This window comes from Tamandua tetradactyla, chromosome 3 (assembly GCF_023851605.1).
Source record: "Tamandua tetradactyla isolate mTamTet1 chromosome 3, mTamTet1.pri, whole genome shotgun sequence".
Taxonomy (NCBI): domain Eukaryota; kingdom Metazoa; phylum Chordata; class Mammalia; order Pilosa; family Myrmecophagidae; genus Tamandua; species Tamandua tetradactyla.
Window position 1 is genome coordinate 59,456,633 of NC_135329.1, and position 21,216 is coordinate 59,477,848.

Here is a 21,216-nt window from a genome sequence, read left to right on the forward strand (position 1 = left end):
CTGATCTTTAAGTTAAGATCTTTAAGTTAAGTGATTCATTCTCATTCTCCCAGCTGCTTCCCAGTGGAAATGCACACAGCTTTCACAGTAATATGGTCAGTTGTTTTCATGTAGCTTGTCAATGCTACAAAGAGGAATTTGGAAAAATATGGATGAACCCCACAAATTGCAACTCTGAGGTAAGAATTGTGGCAAAATAGATGGTGGATGGACTTTTATGGCAGACTGTTACCCTGAGAGTTGCTTACAGGGTTCTTTTTTAAAAATGAGAATAGATCATAAAAGAGCTAAGACAGGTATTATTCTGAACTTTGTACTTGGTTTCCACAGGAACTTCACAGTAACAGATTCTGTATTCTTCCTTTGATGACAGAGAGGCAGGGAGAGAGCGTTTAAGATACTCCAGACACAGTGATAGGTGAAGACCAATACTCAGGCAGCTCAGTTTCTAAGACACTTAATTACACCTTCTAGGGTATGGCCATTATAGACTTCAAGGTGCTGGGAGGTGGATCAGACTCCAGGATCAAAAGCCTATCAGGAACACAGTTGATTTCCTCTATGTAAATCTAGCCTTGAAATTCTAATTAATTTGTTAAATTTTCACTCCCTGGGTCCAATGTTTACTTGCCATAGTGGCAGCTAATATAAGAAATTCACAAAAAAGAAAAACTGAAGATGTTTCTTTACCTCCACCCCGGAAATCCCTTCAACCTCCATGCCTATGATTAACCCTCAGGAATTCCTTGGGGGCAGTTCTAGGAGCAGGCTGCAAAGGAGGGGCCTCAACTGCTCCTTGTGCTTAAGCAGCAACCCTCTGCAGGGCTCCTTTGACCCCTGAAACTCTGCACTCTGGGTTGGGAACACTGGGTTGGACCTCCCATGCTTCCAGGTGGCAACTGCTATCATCAGGAAACAGGATCCTGGATAGTCAGCCCCGCCCTTCAGAGAAACAAGTCTCTATCTTGGTGACGAGGTGAGTTTATCAAGGAACTGGACAACAAACTTACCAAGACCAGTTCAGAGTGGGAAAGGTGGTTTGGGCTTTTATAACCCAAACAGACAAAGAAATGACAAAGGTCCAGAAGAAGTCAGAAAGAAAAGTAAAAAAAAAAAAATGAAAGTCACAAGATTCATTAAAATTAAGTAATGGTTGCTTGCTTCAATTTGTTTGGTCAGCATGATTATTATCTGGTAGGTCCTTCTTTGTTGACCATTCAGGCCGTTGATCTTGCTCTTCAAAAGGGAGGATGGTGCTGATATTAGTATAGGTGATGTTTCATTTTTGCAAGCAGAGCAAGGGAGCGTTTCTGGAAACAGAGAGTAAGTTTTTTTGTTGTTGAGATTAGACCAACAGTAAATTATTTCAACAAGGGCTGTTTTTGCTTACAGTAACTTCAAGGCTGCATGAGTGACATGGTCGTGAAAAGACAAAAACATTTATTTTGCTACCGAAGACTATAGAATTATATTGAGTATTTTTTTCTATCTATCCAGCTATCCCAATGAGATTCTGGACAGGTTATCTTCCTTGAGCCCCAATAAATACACCAATAACTGTGGATATCTCGTAACTGGGCAAGGGGCAGGGTTGGTGCAATGGAAGCAGGGAGGACTCTAGGTAAGCCAGCCTCCTTGGGGAGTCACCTGAAAGGCCACAGGTGCACAAGCTTTGTAATGCACTAGGCGCTTTTCCCTGTGATTGTCCAGATGGGTGGGGACGGGGATAAAAGCCTAGGTCCCAAACCTGGTGTGGGCAGGGGAATCTGGGCCTGGGAGGTTTCCCAGCTCCTGCTCCTCTTGTGGATCCTACTTTCTGAATCTGTAGTGTTGACTGCAGTGAGGAGTTCACTTCAGCCAGGCTGAGTCTCCTAGAAGGAAATGTCCTAGCACAAGCTCATTGATTCGGCCAGAGGGAGAGAGGGTTCCATTTTCACTACCAGGCGACCCGAAGCTTCCTGCGTTGTGCACCGCCAGCCGGCAGATGGCGCGCCTAGCCTCATATTCTGACCAAACAGCGCCAGAAACGCCTTTCTGTTCTTCCCCACCACCGGGCGCCACCTCCACGAGAAAGACGAACTTCATTCCCGCGGGACCCTTGGAAGGGTTGTTCGCGGGTGTATGACTTCTCCGCCCGCGTCCCTGTGAGTAATTAGCTTCCTATGTGCTCCTAACGCTGAGGAGTGACTTTTCTTGCGGTCCTACGAGGTGGTTTTTTTTTTTTTTTTCCTAAATTGCAAGCCCAGAACCTTCATTTTCGACATTGTGCCTGTGTAATCTCTACTTTCTCAGTATATTTTCTCAAGACTTACTTTACTAAAAATCCTCTCATTAAGGGCTTTGCTAGCTCGAAATCTGACATGCCGTAGGATTGTACGGATTCTGGGCACTTGCTGGAGGCAATTCTGATAGAGATTCAGAGGGGAAAGGCATCTACAATACTGAAAGGGATATACAAAATATTTCAGCCGTCCAGTAGAGCACTTGGGGACAGACTGGTCCTGGCTGAGGCGTATCAGAGCCTGAGGTGAAGGGAAAAATCTTGCTCTTCGTTATACAGTTTTATTACTTATTTTATTAGCTAATTTTTCCTGTATCACGTACATAGTTGGAAAAAAAGATTGAAGAATTTACAAGTACGTAGACTACAACTCCAAAGGTTGATTTTAAATGATATTTACCCCAAATTCCAACATTTATAATTACTTTGCTGGCTATAATAAAAACACACTTTTGATTAAGTTTTTGAAGTATACTTTAAAAAGTCATCTTGTTGTCTAGTTAAGACATTGCCATGTTGCAGAATTTCCCATGACCGAATGAGACTCTTCAATTACTTTTGAGTTTAGCTTGCTTTATGAAAATGTCTTTTGTTTCAGTGTGACTGATACTGTTTTAAAAGTATATAGATAGATCAATAGTGGTAATACTTGCTCAGCGTGAGAATGACCTAAATGCCCCTGAAGTGTACGCTTTAAATTGGTTAGTTGTCTGATATGTGAATTTTACAAGATATGTGACCTCCAAATTAGGATGTTTGCACTAAGTGAAATTCATGCATGAACAGAAATAAGCTTCTGATGTTCAGAAGAAGCTTGTGATTTTCAATACCTACTATTGCATACTAATTAAAACTCCTTAAGATGAAATTTGTACAGGACTTAAGTTAACAGTTTATTGATACTTTAGGCTGTTTTTTTTGTAAATCAGGTGTATTCATTGTAAGTAAATTTCTCCTACGGAAAATTCAAACTCTGTACTTAGTTTAATTTTGTGACTTTCTGTGGAAAGGTGAAATCAGTAAATCTACAGTGTCTTTCAGAATGTGTTCATATGTCTACTTGATGTTAATCAGATACACCTGAAGGGGGATAGGCTTAATAACCATCCACCCTTATATATTATGAGGCTTTTTATTAAGTTTTATTAACTAATTTATCTTGATTCAGTATATCATCTCACACTAAGTCACATAAATATATGCAAACTATTTTCAACAAGAATTTTTATTTCAACATAATACATATTTTCATTTATACAGTGTATATATATATATATGATATATCTGATATTGTATAAACATTGAATACATGTTAATTTGTGCATGAAATACCCTGATAACATTTGCTCCCCTCCCAGGTTGACACATAAAGGTGAATTCCAGCATTTTATAAACCCCTGCACTTTTCCACCTTGCAAATCCCTGTTGTGATCAAGTCATTACCTCTTTCCCTCATTGTTACTAATATCTCCCAAGAGACTCCTGGAGAGGAAATATAGAAAGATCCCCTGAAACACACCTTAGCAGACTGACAAAAGACAGTCAAGTACAGAAAATCAGTCTCCAAAACCTGCAGCAAAGGATAGAGTTCCTATGAGAAACGGGAATACAAATATCTCAGTGTTTCCAAAACTCCCCCAAATCATTCAGGACACCAAAGACATAGTGCTATTAATATAATAATGACACGTTTCCTCCTTAATAACACAGACACTTAAAAGGTCGATTCCTTTCACAACCTTGGTTGAACTGCATTTTGCTAGATTTGGCTTCTCAGTATTTTAATAGCATAGTAGCAACATGGGCATGTTTAAAATGAATTTATTTTGAGATAATAACAAATGTATAAAAAATTTTAAGAGGTAGGTACAAAGAACTCCTGATCCCTTCACTAAGATTTCCCGTTGTTACAATTTTTCCACACTTGCCCACTAACAAACATTTCGCAAAAATACTCCAGTGTATTTATTTACAAAACCAGAACACTTTCCTAGAAAACTCCAAATCAGAAAGTCAATTGCTTCCATGCTGTAATCCTATTCACAGCCTCCTTCAACTTTTATACACTGTCCCGCCCTTCCCAGACTGTCTCAAAAATTCTATTTTTCTACTTATCTTTTTCCAGTCAACTTCAATATGGAACTCCTCCTGAGACGTTCCTTCATTTTCACATCTTTGACCAATTTAAGGAGTACAAATGACCCCAATGTGGGTCTGTAGTGTTTCCTCATGAGATTTAGGCCATGCATTCCCAGAAGGAACTCAGTCACAAACGATGCTGGGATTTTGTACATCTATCTTCCTTTTAAACCAACTTGTATCCCAAGCAGTGTTGCAGTCTTTCAGCAACCCCTGCGAAATAAAAAACACGGACGCAGACACTTCCTGCGGAATGAGTCACACAGACACACACAGAAGACAGACAAGATGACTGCAGCCCCGAAGAGCTCCAGCTGCTTTATTTTGTATCATTTCTCATAGCTCTTTTGCTGACCAAGCCTGTTTTTTCAGTATATTACTCCCTTGTTCTCTTGTTACTTTCAATCTAGCCTCCTGGATATCTGGGTAGCAAAAAGGGAACATTCCATACTTCGTGTGTGAAAGTAGAAACAAAACAAGTCTGTTTGCAGACCATGTTCTTCCCCTTCGTCCCCAGATAAGGCTCACCGCTGGGAGCTCGCTGTTTGCAGCAGACCTCCTCAAGGCCGCTTTGAAGCCAGTCACTCCCAATAAATTCCGCAGGTTTTCTGTTAACCCTTTGGCTCCTGCAAAGCAGATTTTCTAAGATTTTGCCCAGCTAAATCCTTAGTTTCAGCTAATATATCTGTTCTTTCCAAGAAGTTTGTTCCACTTTAACAAATGAAGCCCTTCGATGCTATGTATACAAGTTAACATTATCATTTTTACTTTGAATTATTCCTTCTAAACTGAACTTAAGCACAACAGGGCAGATGACTGATTGTTTTATTTGCCTGGATAGTTCCATTTACTATCATAGCCCTGACTCAAAGAGATCATGACTTCCCTTAAGAATGTTGCATAATGGAATGGCCAGAGTAGAAAGAAAAATAGTAACATAAAAAATAGAATACATGATTGCCTAAAATTTCTGCTTTTAAAATTTCGCAGTTTTTTTCTAGAACAGTAAATTTTTTTCAAATTAATTTTATTGAGATATATTCATATACCATAAAATAGGTTCTTTTTTCAGAACAGTGAATTTTTTTTAACATTTTTTATTGTAAAATATACATAAAAAAAAGTAATAAGTATCCAAGTACATTTTACCAAATAGTTATAGAACAGATTTTAAAATTTGGTATGAGTTATAGTCCATGATTTTTCGTTTTTTGTTCTAGCTGCTCCAAGATAGTGGAGACCAGCAGAAATATTAATATAATGATTCAGCAGTCATACTCCTTTTTTAAATCTTACCTTCTCTGTTATACTTCTTCTCTTTAAATAACATATATACATAAAAGCAATAAATCTCAAAAGTACATTGCAACATTTAGTTGTAGAACAGAGTTCAGAGTTTGGTATGGATTATAATTCCACAATTTTAGGTTTTTATTTCTAACTGCTCTTAAATACTGGAGAGTAAAAGAACTGTCAGTATAATGATTCAGCACTCATGCTCATTTGTTAAACATAACCTTCTCTGTATAACTCCACCATCACCTTTGATCTTTTTCTGACTCTTTAGGGTGTTTAGACTATGCCCATAATAACTTTTTCATGTTGAAAGAGGCTGTTGATGATATGGGATAGGGGGATGGAACTAGTTCATGTTCTGGAAGGCCTGGCCCCTCTGCATTTCAGGACTTATCTGTTCCAGTGACCCATTTGGAGGTTGTAGGTTTTGGAGCTACCCTAGTGCATGGAACCTTTGTAGAATCTCATATAATACCTAGGTATTCTTTAGGATTGGCAGGAATGGTTTTGTTTGGGGTTTGGCAAGTTATGCTAGGTAGCAGTGTCTAACTGAAGCATGTGTATGAATGTGACCTCCAGTGTATCTTTTCTACTCTATTTGAACTCTGTCAGCCACTGATACCTTATTTGTTATACTTTTTTCCCTCTTTTGGTCAGGATGGCATTATTGATCCCATGGTGCCAGGGCCAGGATCATCCCTGGGGGGCATCTCCCACGCTGCCAGGGAGACTTTCACCCCTGGATGTCATGTCCCATGTAGGGGAGAGGGCAGTGGTTTCACTTACAGAGTTGGATTTAGAGAGAGAAAGGCCACATCTGAGCAACAAAAGAGGTCCTTTGGAGGTGACTCTTAGGTGTACCACAGGTAGGCTAAGCTTGTCTGCTACGTACATAAGCTTCACAAGAGCAAGCCTCAAGATCAAGAGCTTGGCCTATTGATTTGGGTGTCCCTAATGTTTGGTACAGTATCTGGGGTTTCCCTGGTGGTAAAGTCTAAAAATTCCATAATTTTTCTCCCATCTCTCAAGGGACTTTGCCAATATCTGCTTAATCTACTCTGGGATAATCCAAGCATTACTTTAAGCTATACAGTATTAAAGACTCTCATTCTTATTTTGGACTCCCTGTGTTTGATTGTTTAAATCATCTCTCCAGACAAGTTGAGTTAGATTATATCTACAGAAAACCTAGGTTCTGTACATAATAAAACTTTCTTCCTTTGGTCTCAAAGGATAGGTGAAGTATTAAAATACATACAATGTCTTCTTTACCCCTGTATTCTGAATTACCTTAATCCTGACTTGATCAGCTTCATTCTCATCTCTGAATACTAGGTTATACATATATAAAACAGCTCCTCAAAATCCAGAAATAACAATTACCACTCTAGATTAAATGTGACTGCTATAAGATCTTACAATCCAGACCCCAGATTTCTTGTATTTTCTAAATGAGATCATACAGTATTTGTTCTTTTGTTTCTGGCTTATTTTACATCACCAAATGTCCCACAGGTTCATTTACATTTGTTGCATGCCTCACAACTTCATTCCTTTTTGTAGCAGCACCATGTTTGATCATACGTTTACACTGTTGTTTGCCAGTCTACTTCTCAGTCAGTGAGTCCTTCAGCCACCTCTATCTACTGGGCCTCATGTAAAATGTACAAAGTTAATAGTCTATCAACACTCTCTTTTTCAAATAATTTTGTTGTTTCCTAGAGAAAGATAGCCAGTAAACATATTCTAACCAAATAGAAAATCCAAACCTCTCCCTAACTCTAGTCTCTTCCCCTATTATGTACTCCTGGTATTGCTGAGGTAATGTTGATATTTTCCTGTTAAACATAGCCCAGTGCATGCAATATCAGTTTCCCCTATATCCCAAAATTATACACTCTTTGTACAAGATTCATATCTTTGCAGTAGTTCATGTGAGAACTTATTTCTATTTGTAGTGTTAATTTCTCTGACACGAGTCTATACAACCCCTTTCAATCATGTTCTCCTTCAATATGGTAATAATATTTATAGACCCGCTAGTGAACTGCCTTCACTTCTGTCTGTTCCCTTACAATTAAGTTCAACCTCAATCTCATCAGCAAACTGTATACCCATCTCAAGATTTTGTTTATCTCTAGGTCCCCTATATTCTGTATTATGAGCCTTCTGTTTTATCTTTACCATGGTCATAAAAGTGAAATGATACAGTATCTGTCTTTTTGTGTCTCGCTTATTTCACTCAGCATTATGTCCTCAAGAGTCATCCATCTTGTCATGTGGTTCAGGATGTCATTTCATCTTACCGCTGCATAATCCATGGTATGTATATGCCAAATTTTGATAATCCACTTGTCTGTTGATAGGTTCTTGCATTGTTTCCATCTTTTAGCAGTTGTGAATAATGCTGCTGTGAACATCAGTGTGCAAATCTCTGTTTGTGTCACTGCTCTCAGCTCTTCTGAGTATATAATGAGTAGTGGTATTGCTGGGTCATAGGGCAACTTGAGATTTAGTTTTCTGAGGAACTGCCAGATCGTCTTCCATAGTGGCTGTACCATTATACATTCCCACCAGCAATTCATAAGTATCCAAATTTCTCCAACATTTGTAGTTTCCTGTTTGTTTAACAGCAGCCATTCTTATAGGTATGAAGTGGTATCTCATTGTAGTCTTGATCTGCATTTCCCTTATAGGTAATGAGAATGAACATCTCTTCATGTTTTTTTAGCCATGTGTATTTGCTCTTCCGGAAAATGTCTATTCATATCTTTAGTCTACATTATAGTTGAGTTGCTTAGTCTTCTGTTCTTGAGTTGTATGATTTCTTTATGTGTACAGGATATCACACCTTTATCCAATGCGTGATTTCCAAATATTTTCTCTCATTGAGTTGGCTGCCTCTTCATCTTTTTGGCAAAGGCTTTTGAGGAGTTCCCATATTGCTATTATTTTCTTTTCTTGCTTGTGCTTTGGGTGTAAAGCTTAGGAAGCCATTGACACTTTGTCTCATTTCATTCTTCCCCCTTTTGGTCGAGAAGGTTTTCTCAATCCCTTGATGCTCAGTTTCAGCTCATTCTAGGGTTTTTCTCAATCCCTTGATGCTGAGTCTCAACTCATTACTAGTTCTTGAAGATGTTTCCCCACATTTTCTACTAGAAGCTTTATGGTACTGGTTCTTATATTTAGGTGTTTGGTCCGATTTGAGTTAATTTTTGTAGAGAGTGTAAGGTAAGGGTCCTCTTTCATTCTTCAGTTTATTAATATCCAGCTCTCCAGGCCCAATTATTGAAAGACTATTTTGTCCTAGTGTAGTTGATTTGGGGGCCTGTTGAATATTGGTTTACCATAGATTTGGTGGTCTGTTTCTGCACTCTCAGTTTGATTCCATTGGTCAATACGTCTGTCTTTGTGCCAGTACCATGCTGTTTTTTTTTTAATTTATTTATTAATTAAAAAAACTAACAAATGAAATAAAAATTAATATAATCAGTAATTTACAATATCATCACTTAGTTGCATATTCATCATTTCTTAGAACATTTGCATGCATTCAGAAAAAGAAATAAAAAGACAATAGAAAAAGAAATAAAACGAAAACAGAAAAAAAGAAAATTATACCTACCATACCCCTTACCCCTCACTTTCACTGATCACTAGCATTTCAAACTAAATTTATTTTAGCATTTGTTCCCCCTGTTATTTATTTTTATTCCATATATTCTACTCGTCTGTTGACAAGGTAGATAAAAGGAGCATCAGATACAAGGTTTGCACAATCACACAGTCACATTCTGAAAGCTATATCATTATTCAGTCATCATCAAGAAACGTGGCTACAGGAACACAGCTCTACGTTTTCAGGCATTTCCCTCCAGCCTCTCCCTTAACATCTTGAATAACAAGGTGATAGCTACTCAATGCGTAAGAATAACCTCCAGGATAACCTCTTGACTCTGTTTGGAATCTCTCAGCCATAGACACTTTGTCTCATTTCGCTCTTCCCCCTTTTGGTCAGGAAGGTTTTCTCAATCCCTTGATGCTGAGTCTCAGCTCATTCTAGGATTTCTGTCCCACGTTGCCAGGAAGGTCCACACCCCTGGGAGTCATGTCCCACGTAGACAGGGGGAGGGTAGTGAGATTACTTGTTGTGTTGGCTAGAGAGAGAGGCCACATCTGAGCAACAAAAGAGGCTCTCTTGGGGGTGACTCTTAGGCCTAAATTTTAAGTAGACTTGACCTATCCATTGTGGGGTTAAGTTTCATACAAACAAACCCCAAGACTGGGGGCTCAGCCTATGGCTTTGGTTGTCCACACTGCTTGTGAGAATATCAAGAATTCAACTTGGGGAAGTTGAATTTCTCCCCATTCTCACCATTCCCCGAAAGAGGCTTTGCAAATACTTTTCCACTCACTGATCGAATCACTGTGGGATTCATTGGGGCATCACTCTGGGCAAACCAACAAAATCTCATGTCCTACCTGAGATTCCAAGTACTTAAGGCGTTCAATCAAACTATCTACATAAGTTATATTAGGAAATGCACTAGTCAAAATATAAATTTTGTACCAAATAAACATTTTTTGCTTTAGTCTCACACAGAAGGTGACATTTTAAAATAATAATTGCCATCTATTTTCAGCACCCTGCAGTAATGACATTCCTTTGTTCTTCCTCATGCAAAAACATTTTTAAAATTTGTACATTTAGACTCTATTATTATACACTCTAGGCATTCCTAGATCATACCATCTCAATCTTTAACATCTATCTTTCTAATTTCATTTATGCCCCCAGCCCTCCTCCCTCTATCATTCTCACATGCAGCTTCATTCAGTGTTTTAACAAAATTGTATTACAGTTAGGTAGTATTGTGCTGTCCATTTCTGGGTTTTTACATTCAGTCCTGTTGCACAGTCTGTATCCCTTCAGCTCCAATTACCCAATGTCTTACCCTATTTCTATCTCCTGATGGTCTCTGTTACCAACAAAAATATTCCAAGTTTATTCACTAATGTCAGTTCATATCAGTGAGACCATACAGTATTTGTCCTTTTGTTTCTGGCTAATCTCACTCAGCATAATGTCCTCAAGGTCCACCCATGTTGTTACATACTTCATAACTTTATTCTGTCTTAAAGCTGTATAATATTCCATTGTATGTATATACCACAGTTTGTTTAGCCACTCATCTATTGATGGACATTTTGGCTGTTTCCATCTCTTTGCAATTGTAAATAATGCTGCTATAAACATTGGTGTGCAAATGTCTGTTTGTGTCTTTACCCTTATGTCCTTTGAGTAGATACCTAGCAATGGTATTGCCGGGTCATATGGTAATTCTGTATTCAGCTTTTTGAGGAACCGCCAAACTGCCTTCCACAGTTGCACCATTTGACATTCCCACCAACAGTGAATCAGTGTGCCTCTTTCTCCACATCCTCTCCAGCACTTGTCATTTTCTGTTTTGTTGATAATGGCCATTCTGGTGGATGTGAGATGATATCTCATTGTGGTTTTGATTTGCATTTCTCTAATGGCCAGGGACGTTTAGCATCTCTTCATGTGTCTTTTGGCCATTTGTATTTCCTCTTCTGAGAAGTGTCTGTTCAGGTCTTTTTCTCGTTTTTTAATTGGATTGGCTGTCTTTTTGTTGTTGAGTTGAACAATCTCTTTATAAATTCTGGATACTAGACATTTATCTGATATGTCATTTCCAAATATTGTCTCCCATTGTGTAGGCTGTATTTCTGCTTTGTTGATGAAGTTCTTTGATGCACAAAAGTGTTTAATTTTGAGGCGTTCCCATTTCTTTGTTTCTTTCTTCAGTGCTCTTGCTTTGGGTGTAAGGTCTATAGAATAGCCTCCAATTATAAGATTTATAAGATATTTCCCTACATTTTCCTCTGTTTTATGGTCTTAGACCTAATGTTTAGATCTTTGATCCATTTAGAGTTAACTTTTGTATAGGTTGTGAGATATGGGTCCTCTTTCATTCTTTTGCATATGGATATCCAGTTCTGTAGGTACCATTTATTGAAGAGACTGTTCTGTCCCAGGTGAGTTGGTTTGACTGCCTTATCAAAGATCAAATGTCCATAGATGAGAGGGTCTATATCTGAATACTCTATTTGAGTCCATTGGTCAATATATCTATCTTTATGCCAGTACCATGCTGTTTTGACCACTGTAGCTTCATAATATGCCTTAAAGTCAGGCAGCATGAGATCTCCAGCTTCGTTTTTTTTCCTCAGTATACTTTTAGCAGTCTGGGGCACCCTGCCCTTCCAGATAAATTTGCTTATTGGTTTTTCTATTTCTGAAAAGTAAGTTGTTGGAATTTTGATTGGTATTGCATTGAATCTGTAAATCAGTTTAGGTAGAATTGACATCCTAACTGTATTTAGTCTTCCAGTCCATGAACACGGTATGCCCTTCCATCTATTTAGGTCTTCTGTGATTTCTTTTAACAGTTTCTTGTAGTTTTCTTTGTATAGGTCTTTTGTCTCTTTAGTTAAATTTATTCCTAAATATTTTATTCTTTTGGTTGCAATTGTAAATGGAATTCTTTTCTTGATTTCCCCCTCAGATTGTTCGTTACTAGTTTATAGAAACACTACAGATTTTTGAATGTTGATCTTGTAACCTGCCACTTGGCTGTACTCATTTATTAGCTCTAGTAGTTTTGCTGTGGATTTTTCAAGGTTTTCGACATATAATGTTATATCATCTGCAAACAGTGATAGTTTTACTTCTTCCTTTCCAATTTTGATGCCTTGTATTTCTTTTTCTTGTCTAATTGCTCTGGCTAGAACTTCTAACACAATGTTGAATAACAGTGGTGATAGTGGACATCCTTCTCTTGTTCCTGATCTTAGGGGGAAAGTTTTCAGTTTTTTCCCATTGAAAATGATATTAGCTGTGGGTTTTTCATATATTCCCTTTATCATTTTAAGGAAGTTCCCTTGTATTCCTATCCTTTGAAGTGTTTTCAACAGGAAAGGATGTTGAATTTTGTCAAATGCCTTCTCTGTATCAATTGAGATGATCATGTGATTTTTCTGCTTAAATTTGTTGATATGGTGTATTACTTTAATGGATTTTCTTATGTTGAACCATCCTTGCATACCTGGGATGAATCCTACTTGGTCATGATGTATAATTCTTTTAATGTGTTGCTCGATTCGATTTGCTAGAATTTTGTTGAGGATTTTTACATCTATATTCATTAGAGAGATTGGTCTGTAGTTTTCTTTTTTTGTAATATCTTTGTCTGGTTTCGGTATGAGGGTGATGTTGGTTTCATAGAATGAATTAGGTAGCTTTCCCTCCACTTCAATTTTTTTTGAAGAGTTTTAGCAGGATTGGTACTAATTCTTTCTGAAATGTTTGGTAGAATTCACATGTGAAGCCGTCTGTTCCTGGACTTTTCTTTTTGGGAAGCTTTTGAATGACTGATTCAATTTCTTTACTTGTGATTGGTTTGTTGAGGTCATCTATTTCTTCTTGAGTCAAAGTTGGTTGTTCATGTCTTTCCAGGAACCCGTCCATTTCATCTACATTGTTGTATTTATTAGCTAGCATAAAGTTGTTCATAGTATCCTGTTATTACTTCCTTTATTTCTGTGGGGTCAATGGTTATGTCTCCTCTTCCATTTCTGATCTTTCTTATTTGCATCCCCTCTGTTCTTCTTTTTGTCAATCTTGCTAAGGGCCCATCAATCTTATTGATTTTCTCATAGAACCAGCTTCTGGTTTTATTGATTTTCTCAATTGTTTTCATGTTCTCAATTCCATTTATTTCTGCTCTAATCTTTGTTATTTCTTTCCTTTTGCTTGCTTTGGGGTTAGTTTGCTGTTCTTTCTCTAGTTCTTCCAAGTGGACAGTTAATTCTTGAATTTTTGCCCTTTCTTCTTTTTTGATATAGGCATTTAGGGCAATAAATTTCCCTCTTAGCACTGCCTTTGCTGTGTCCCATAAGTTTTGATATGTTGTGTTTTCATTTTCGTTTGCCTTGAGATATTTACTGATTTCTCTTGTAATTTCTTTCTTGGCCCACTGGTTGTTTAAGACTGTGTTGTTGAGCCTCCACATATTTGTGAATTTTCTGGTGCTTTGCCTATTATTGATTTCCAACTTCATTCCTTTATGACCTGAGAAAGTGTTTTATATGATTTCAATCTTTTTAAATTTATTGAGACTTGCTTTGTGACCCAGCATATGATATATCCTTGGGAATGATCCATGAGCACTTGAGAAAAAGGTGTATCATGCTGCTGTGGGGTGTAATGTCCTATAAATGTCTGTTAAGTCCAACTCATTTACTGTAATATTCAAATTCTCTGTTTCTTTATTGGCCCTCTGTCTAGATGTTCTGTCCATTGATGAGAGTGGGGAATTGAAGTCTCCAACGATTATGGTAGATGTGTCTATTTCTCTTTTCAGTGTTTTCAGTATTTGGCACATGTATTTTGGAGCATTCTGGTTTGGTGCATAAATATTTATGATTGTTATGTCTTCGTGCTGAATTGTTCCTTTTATTAGTACATAGTATCCTTCTTTGTCTCTTTTAACTGTTTTCCATTTGAAGTCTAATTTGTTGAATATTAGTATAGCTACTCCTGCTCTTTTTGGATTGTTATTTGCATGAAATCTCTTTTCCCAACCTTTCACTTTCAACCTATGTTTAGCTTTGGATCTAAGATGTGTTCCCTGTAGACAGCATATAGTTGTGTCCTGTTTTTTAATCCATTCTGCCAGTGTATGTCTTTTGATTGGGGAGTTTAATCCATTAACATTTTGTGTTATTACTGTATGGGTAGTACTTTCTTCTACCATTTTGCCTTTTGGATTGTATATGTCATATCTAATTTTACTTCTTTCTACAGTCTTCTCCACACCTCTTTCTTTTGTGTTTTCCTATCTATCTCTAGTGCTCCCTAACCATCCACCTGGATCAACAAGCCAAGAAGGGGATTACATTATTGGCTGGGGTGATTGACCCTGACTATCAGGGGGAAATAGGACTGCAGCTACACAATGGAGGTAAGGAAGAATTTTCTTGGAATATAGGAGATCCCCTAGGGCATCTTTTAGTTCTGCCATGCCCTGTGATTAACATCGATGGAAACTGCAACAACCCAGTCCAGGCAGGATTACCAGTGACTCTGAAACTTCAGGAATGAAGGTTTGGGTCACCCCACCAGGCAAAGAACCATGGCTACCTGAAGTGCTTGCTGAGGGTAAAGCGAACATGGAATGGGTAGTGGAAGAAGGTAGTGATAAATATGAACTACGACTATGTGATCAGTTGCAGAAACGAGGACTATAATGCTGTTGTGTTCATGTTATACTATTTAAGTTGTAAGATATCAAGTTTAAGAATGAATATTACCCAAGGGCTTGCACCCTATTCTGGAAAGATTTAATGTCTTTCCAGTTATATGAAGGACAGTTGAGTATTGTTAGGTGAAAGAAAAAATGTGTGTTTTAATGTTTTTTATTTTGAATTTAGGTGTGGTTTAAGGTGATATGTATAGCTGCCAGGTTGAGAAGGGGTGGACTGTCATGGTCAGGTTCATGCGTCAACTTGGCCAAGTGATGGTACCTGTTTGTCTGGTTGGGCAAGTGCTGGCCTGTCTGTTGCAATGAGGACATTTCATAGAAATAAATCATTATCATGTCAGCTGCATCCACAGCTGATTCCATCTGTAATAAGCCTGCTGTGCAGGTTTTGGACTCGCATTCCCATGTTTATGTGAGACACTTTTATAAATTTTATATTCATGAGTGTTTCCTGTTGATTCTGTTTCTGTAGAGAATCCTAAGTAATGCACTTAGTTAAGTTCATTCCTAGATACTTGATTCTCTTAGTTGCTATTTTGAATGGAATTTTTTCCATAATTGACTCCTCAGATAGGTTATTGCTTGTATAGAGAAACATTACTGATTTTTGCACATTAATTTTATAACCTGCCACCTTGCTGAATTTGGTTATCAGCTCAAGTAACTTTGTTGTAGATATCTCAGCGTTTTTCAAATATACTATCATGTCATTTACAAATAATGAAAATTTTACTTCTTTCTTTCCAGTTTGGATGCCTTTCATTTCTTTTTGCTGCCTAATTCTTCTTGCTAGAACTTCTAGTATAATGTTGAATAATAGTCATGATGGAAGGCATCCTTTTCTCATTCTTGATCTTAGGTGGAAAGCTTTCAGCCTCTCCCCATTGAGTATGATGCTGGCTATGGGTTTTTCATATGTGCCTTTTATCATGTTGAGGATGTTATCTTTGATTCTTACCTGTTTAAGTCTTTTTATCATAAAAGGATGTTGAATTTTGTCTAATGCTTTTTCAGCATCAATTGAGATGATCATATGATTTTTTCCTTTCAATTTATTAATATGCTGCATTACATTAACTCATTTTCTTATGTTGAACCATCCTTACATTCCTGGTATAAACCCCATATGGTTGTGGTATATAATTAATTCTTTTTCTTTTTTTTTTACATGGGCAGGCACTGGGAATCGAACCTGAGTCCTCTGGCATTGCAGGCAAGCGTTCTTGCCTGCTGAGCCACCGTGGCCTGCCCATGTATAATTCTTTCAATGTGCAGTTTGGAGGTCACTATGGAAAGGGCAGGAGCTCTGCACTATGTGTTACAGGCTCTATTCAATAACTGCTTCTACAACTCAAGTTAATGGGTTGTTGCGTCAGACCTATAGAGTGTGTAAAGCACTAGATGGTGGCTATGGCATATTTCCCTATGGTGGTATATGTGAATAGCTAAGGAGAAGGGCCATGACACCAATCTTATCCTTAAGGGAAGTGAAACTTAAAAACGTTTAGGCATAGTTGATATAAATTTGTCATGTAGTAGAAGGATCATTACTCTGAATTACCTTGTCCATTTACTCATCAAATATTTCCTTTATTTACAAAAGTTTATTGAGGGTTCCAGAGTTCCAGACCCTAAATTGTTCTGAGGATTGAGTAGTAAATGATTCAATGTCACATTTTGGTGAGTTTAAGGATCGGGATATTGCAGCAACACACAGCAAACTTTATTGGATGGCACCTGGGCAGGGTTGCATGTCTGGAGAACTTCCTACTAGTGAGAAACTTTCCAAAGTCATTGAGGTCACCATCCAGAAGGGGGGCAGGCCAAGGGAACACCCAGATGAGATAACTGGAGAGGGGACTTACATGTATATGTGATATCAATCAGTACAAGTTAGGAAGTCTCAGTGTCAGAGAATGCCAATGGCAGCAGCAATTTGAGTATTTTTTTTTATAGCTATAGGATTTGTGTTATCTATGGTTAGCAGATGTTGGATGCTGTTCTGTGGGGTATGCAACTGAGGCAGGTTCTAAATGGCTACAAAATGCCCATTTGGCCTATATATATTTAAACTATTGGGTATATAAGATTTGAGTTTGGTGTCAGTGGGCTGTGCACTAACGGTTCTTTGTTATAAGAAGTAAACAGCATGAGAGATACAGGGATGATCTTTTGTCCATTTATACAACTGTGCGTCCCCTGGACCCATGTTGTGTTATAAGTTGTCCTTATTTTGTAATTCCTGAGTTTGGAGCCCATGATAAAGCATCTAATGACTGAGAATCCAGTACACAAAATAGGATTTCAAATCCTGTTCACAGCCATTCTGCCCATATCCTGGGGGAAATCTAGGTGATTAGATCCAAAATGGAGAAAATTTTGATATATTCAATCTCTCTAGTCAGTAGATTGGCATCATGGGCCCTTGATGCATGCCCCTTGCTCTTCGTAAGATTTGATTAGTGTGATCTACCCACATGAAGCAAGATGTGTTAGTGAGTCCACTGATCACTCTAGTCCAATAAATGATCTAGCTGTGCAGTCTTCTAGCACAGTGTCCTCTAAATAACAATGGGATTTGGCCAGGAGATCCAGTCACTGGGCCATGTGTTTAATTTGTGGGGATAAGTCCTTGGGCATGACTACTGTGTTTTGTTTTGTGTAATTTTTAATTTTTTTTTTATTAACGGAAAGAAAGAAAAAAAAAGAAAAGAAATTAACACAACATTTAGAAATCATACCGTTCTACATATGCACTCAGTAATTCTTAACATCATCACATAGATGCATGATCATCGTTTCTTAGTACATTTGCATCGGTTTAGAGGAACTAGCGACACAACAGAAAAAGATATAAAATGTTAATATAGAGAAAAGAAATAAAAGTAGTAATAATAGTGTTTAATAATAGTCATTCAGTGTTTTAACATGATTACTTTACAATTAGGTATTATTGTGCTGTCCATTTTTGAGTTTTTGTATCTAGTCCTGTTGCACAGTCTGTATCCCTTCCGCTCCAATTACCCATTATCTTACCCTGTTTCTAACTCCTGCTGGACTCTGTTACCAATGACATATTTCAAGTTTATTCTCGAATGTCCGTTCACATCAGTGGGACCATACAGTATTTGTCCTTTAGTTTTTGGCTGGACTCACTCAGCATAATATTCTCTAGGTCCATCCATGTTATTACATGCTTTATAAGTTTATCTTGTCTTAAAGCTGCATAATATTCCATCGTATGTATATACCACAGTTTATTTAGCCATTCTTCTGTTGATGGACATTTTGGCTGTTTCCATCTCTTTGCAATTGTAAATAACGCTGCTATAAACATTGGTGTGCAAATGTCCGTTTGTGTCTTTGCCCTTAAGTCCTTTGAGTAGATACCTAGCAATGGTATTGCTGGGTCGTATGGCAATTCTATATTCAGCTTTTTGAGGAACCGCCAAACTGCCTTCCACAGTGGTTGCACCATTTGACGTTCCCACCAACAGTGGATAAGTGTGCCTCTTTCTCCGCATCCTCTCCAGCACTTGTCATTTTCTGTTTTGTTGATAATGGCCATTCTGGTGGGTGTGAGATGATATCTCATTGTGGTTTTGATTTGCATTTCTCTAATGGCCAGGGACATTGAGCATTTCTTCATGTGCCTCTTGGCCATCCGTATTTCCTCTTCTGGTAGGTGTCTGTTCAAGTCTTTTTCCCATTTTGTAATTGGGTTGGCTGTCTTTTTGTTGTTGAGATGAACAATCTCTTTATAAATTCTGGATACTAGACCTTTATCTGATATGTCATTTCCAAATATTGTCTCCCATTGTGTAGGCTGTCTTTCTACCTTCTTGATGAAGTTCTTTGATGCACAAAAGTGTTTAATTTTGAGGAGCTCCCATTTATTTATTTCTTTCTTCAGTGCTCTTGCTTTAGGTTTAAGGTCCATAAAACCGCCTCCAGTTGTAAGATTCATAAGATATCTCCCTACATTTTCCTCTAACTGTTTTATGGTCTTAGACCTAATGTTTAGATCTTTGATCCATTTTGAGTTAACTTTTGTATAAGGTGTGAGATGCGGGTCTTCTTTCATTCTTTTACTTATGGATATCCAGTTCTCTAGGCACCATTTATTGAAGAGACTGTTCTGTCCCAGGTGAGTTGGCTTGACTGCCTTATCAAAGATCAAATGTCCATAGATGAGAGGGTCTATATCTGAGCACTCTATTCGATTCCATTGGTCGATATATCTATCTTTATGCCAATACCATGCTGTTTTGACCACTGTGGCTTCATAATATGCCTTAAACTCCGGCATCGCGAGACCTCCAGCTTTGTTTTTTTTCCTCAAGATGTTTTTAGCAATTCGGGGCACCCTGCCCTTCCAGATAAATTTGCTTATTGGTTTTTCTAATTCTGAAAAATAAGTTGTTGGGATTTTGATTGGTATTGCATTGAATCTGTAGATCAGTTTAGTAAGATTGACATCTTAATTATATTTAGTCTTCCAATCCTTGAACACGGTATGCCCTTCCATCTATTTAGGTCTTCTGTGATTTCTTTTAGCAGTTTTTTGTAGTTTTCTTTATATAGGTTTTTTGTCTCTTTGGTTAAATTTATTCCTAGGTATTTTATATTCTTTTAGTTGCGATTGTAAATGGAATTCGTTTCTTGATTTCCCCCTCAGCTTGTTCATTACTAGTGTATAGAAAAGCTACAGATTTTTGAATGTTGATCTTGTAGCCTGCTACTTTGCTGTACTCATTTATTAGCTCTAGTAGTTTTGTTGTGGATATTTCCGGGTTTTCGACGTATAGTATCATATCGTCTGCAAACAGTGATAGTTTTACTTCTTCCTTTCCAATTTTGATGCCTTGTGTTTCTTTTTCTTGTCTAATTGCTTTGGCTAGAACTTCTAACACAATGTTGAATAATAGTGGTGATAGTGGACATCCTTGTCTTGTTCCTGATCTTAGGGGGAAGGTTTTCCATTTTTCCCCATTGAGGATGATATTAGCTGTGGGTTTTTCATATATTCCCTCTATCATTTTAAGGAAGTTCCCTTGTATTCCTATCTTTTGAAGTGTTTTCAACAGGAAAGGATGTTAAATCTTGTCAAATGCCTTCTCTGCATCAATTGAGATGATCATGTGAGTTTTCTGCTTTGATTTGTTGATGTGGTGTATTACATTAATTGATTTTCTTATGTTAAACCATCCTTGCATACCTGGGATGAATCCTACTTGGTCATGATGTATAATTCTTTTAATGTGTTGTTGGATACGATTTGCTAGAATTTTATTGAGGATTTTTGCATCTATATTCATTAGAGAGATTGGTCTGTAGTTTTCTTTTTTTGTAATATCTTTGCCTGGTTTTGGTATGAGGGTGATGTTGGCTTCATAGAATGAATTAGGTAGTTTTCCCTCCACTTCGATTATTTTGAAGAGTTTGAGGAGAGTTGGTACTAATTCTTTCTGGAATGTTTGATAGAATTCAGATGTGAAGCCGTCTGGTCCTGGACTTTTCTTTTTAGGGAGCTTTTGAATGACTAATTCAATCTCTTTACTTGTGATTGGTTTGTTGAGGTCATCTATTTCTTCTTGAGTCAAAGTTGGTTGTTCATGTCTTTCCAGGAACCCGTCCATTTCATCTAAATTGTTGTATTTATTAGCGTAAAGTTGTTCATAGTATCCTGTTATTACCTCCTTTATTTCTGTGAGGTCAGTAGTTATGTCTCCTCTTCCATTTCTGATCTTATTTATTTGCATCCTCTCTCTTCTTCTTTTTGTCAATCTTGCTAAGGGCCCATCAATCTTATTGGTTTTCTCATAGAACCAACTTCTGGTCTTATTGATTTTCTCTATTGTTTTCATGTTTTCAATTTCATTTATTTCTGCTCTAATATTTGTTATTTCTTTCCTTTTGCTTGCTTTGGGATTAGTTTGCTATTCTTTCTCCAGTTCTTTCAAGTGGACAGTTAATTCCTGCATTTTTGCCTTTTCTTCTTTTCTGATATAGGCATTTAGGCAATAAATTTCCCTCTTAGCACTGCCTTTGCTGCGTCCCATAAGTTTTGATATGTTGTGTTTTCATTTTCATTCGCCTCTAGGTGTTTACTAATTTCTCTTGCAATTTCTTCTTTGACCCACTTGTTGTTTA

At 37.5% G+C, this 21,216-nt stretch overlaps 1 protein-coding gene across 5 annotated transcripts in view; it reads left to right on the top strand.

Annotated features, from left to right (window-relative positions):
* The window catches only part of LOC143677347 (uncharacterized), an 84,902-nt gene that overhangs the window by 26,189 nt on the left and 37,497 nt on the right, over positions 1 to 21,216 (top strand). For 3 of the 5 annotated variants that reach the window (XM_077153205.1, XM_077153211.1, XM_077153209.1), the window contains exon 1: positions 2,040 to 2,144. The exons of 1 other annotated variant lie outside the window; for it this stretch is intronic. The gene's annotated coding sequence lies outside the window, so the exon portion shown is untranslated. Of the gene's footprint in view, positions 1 to 2,039; positions 2,145 to 21,216 lie in introns of those variants that run through there. One more of the 5 variants, XM_077153210.1, reaches the window with a different exon arrangement.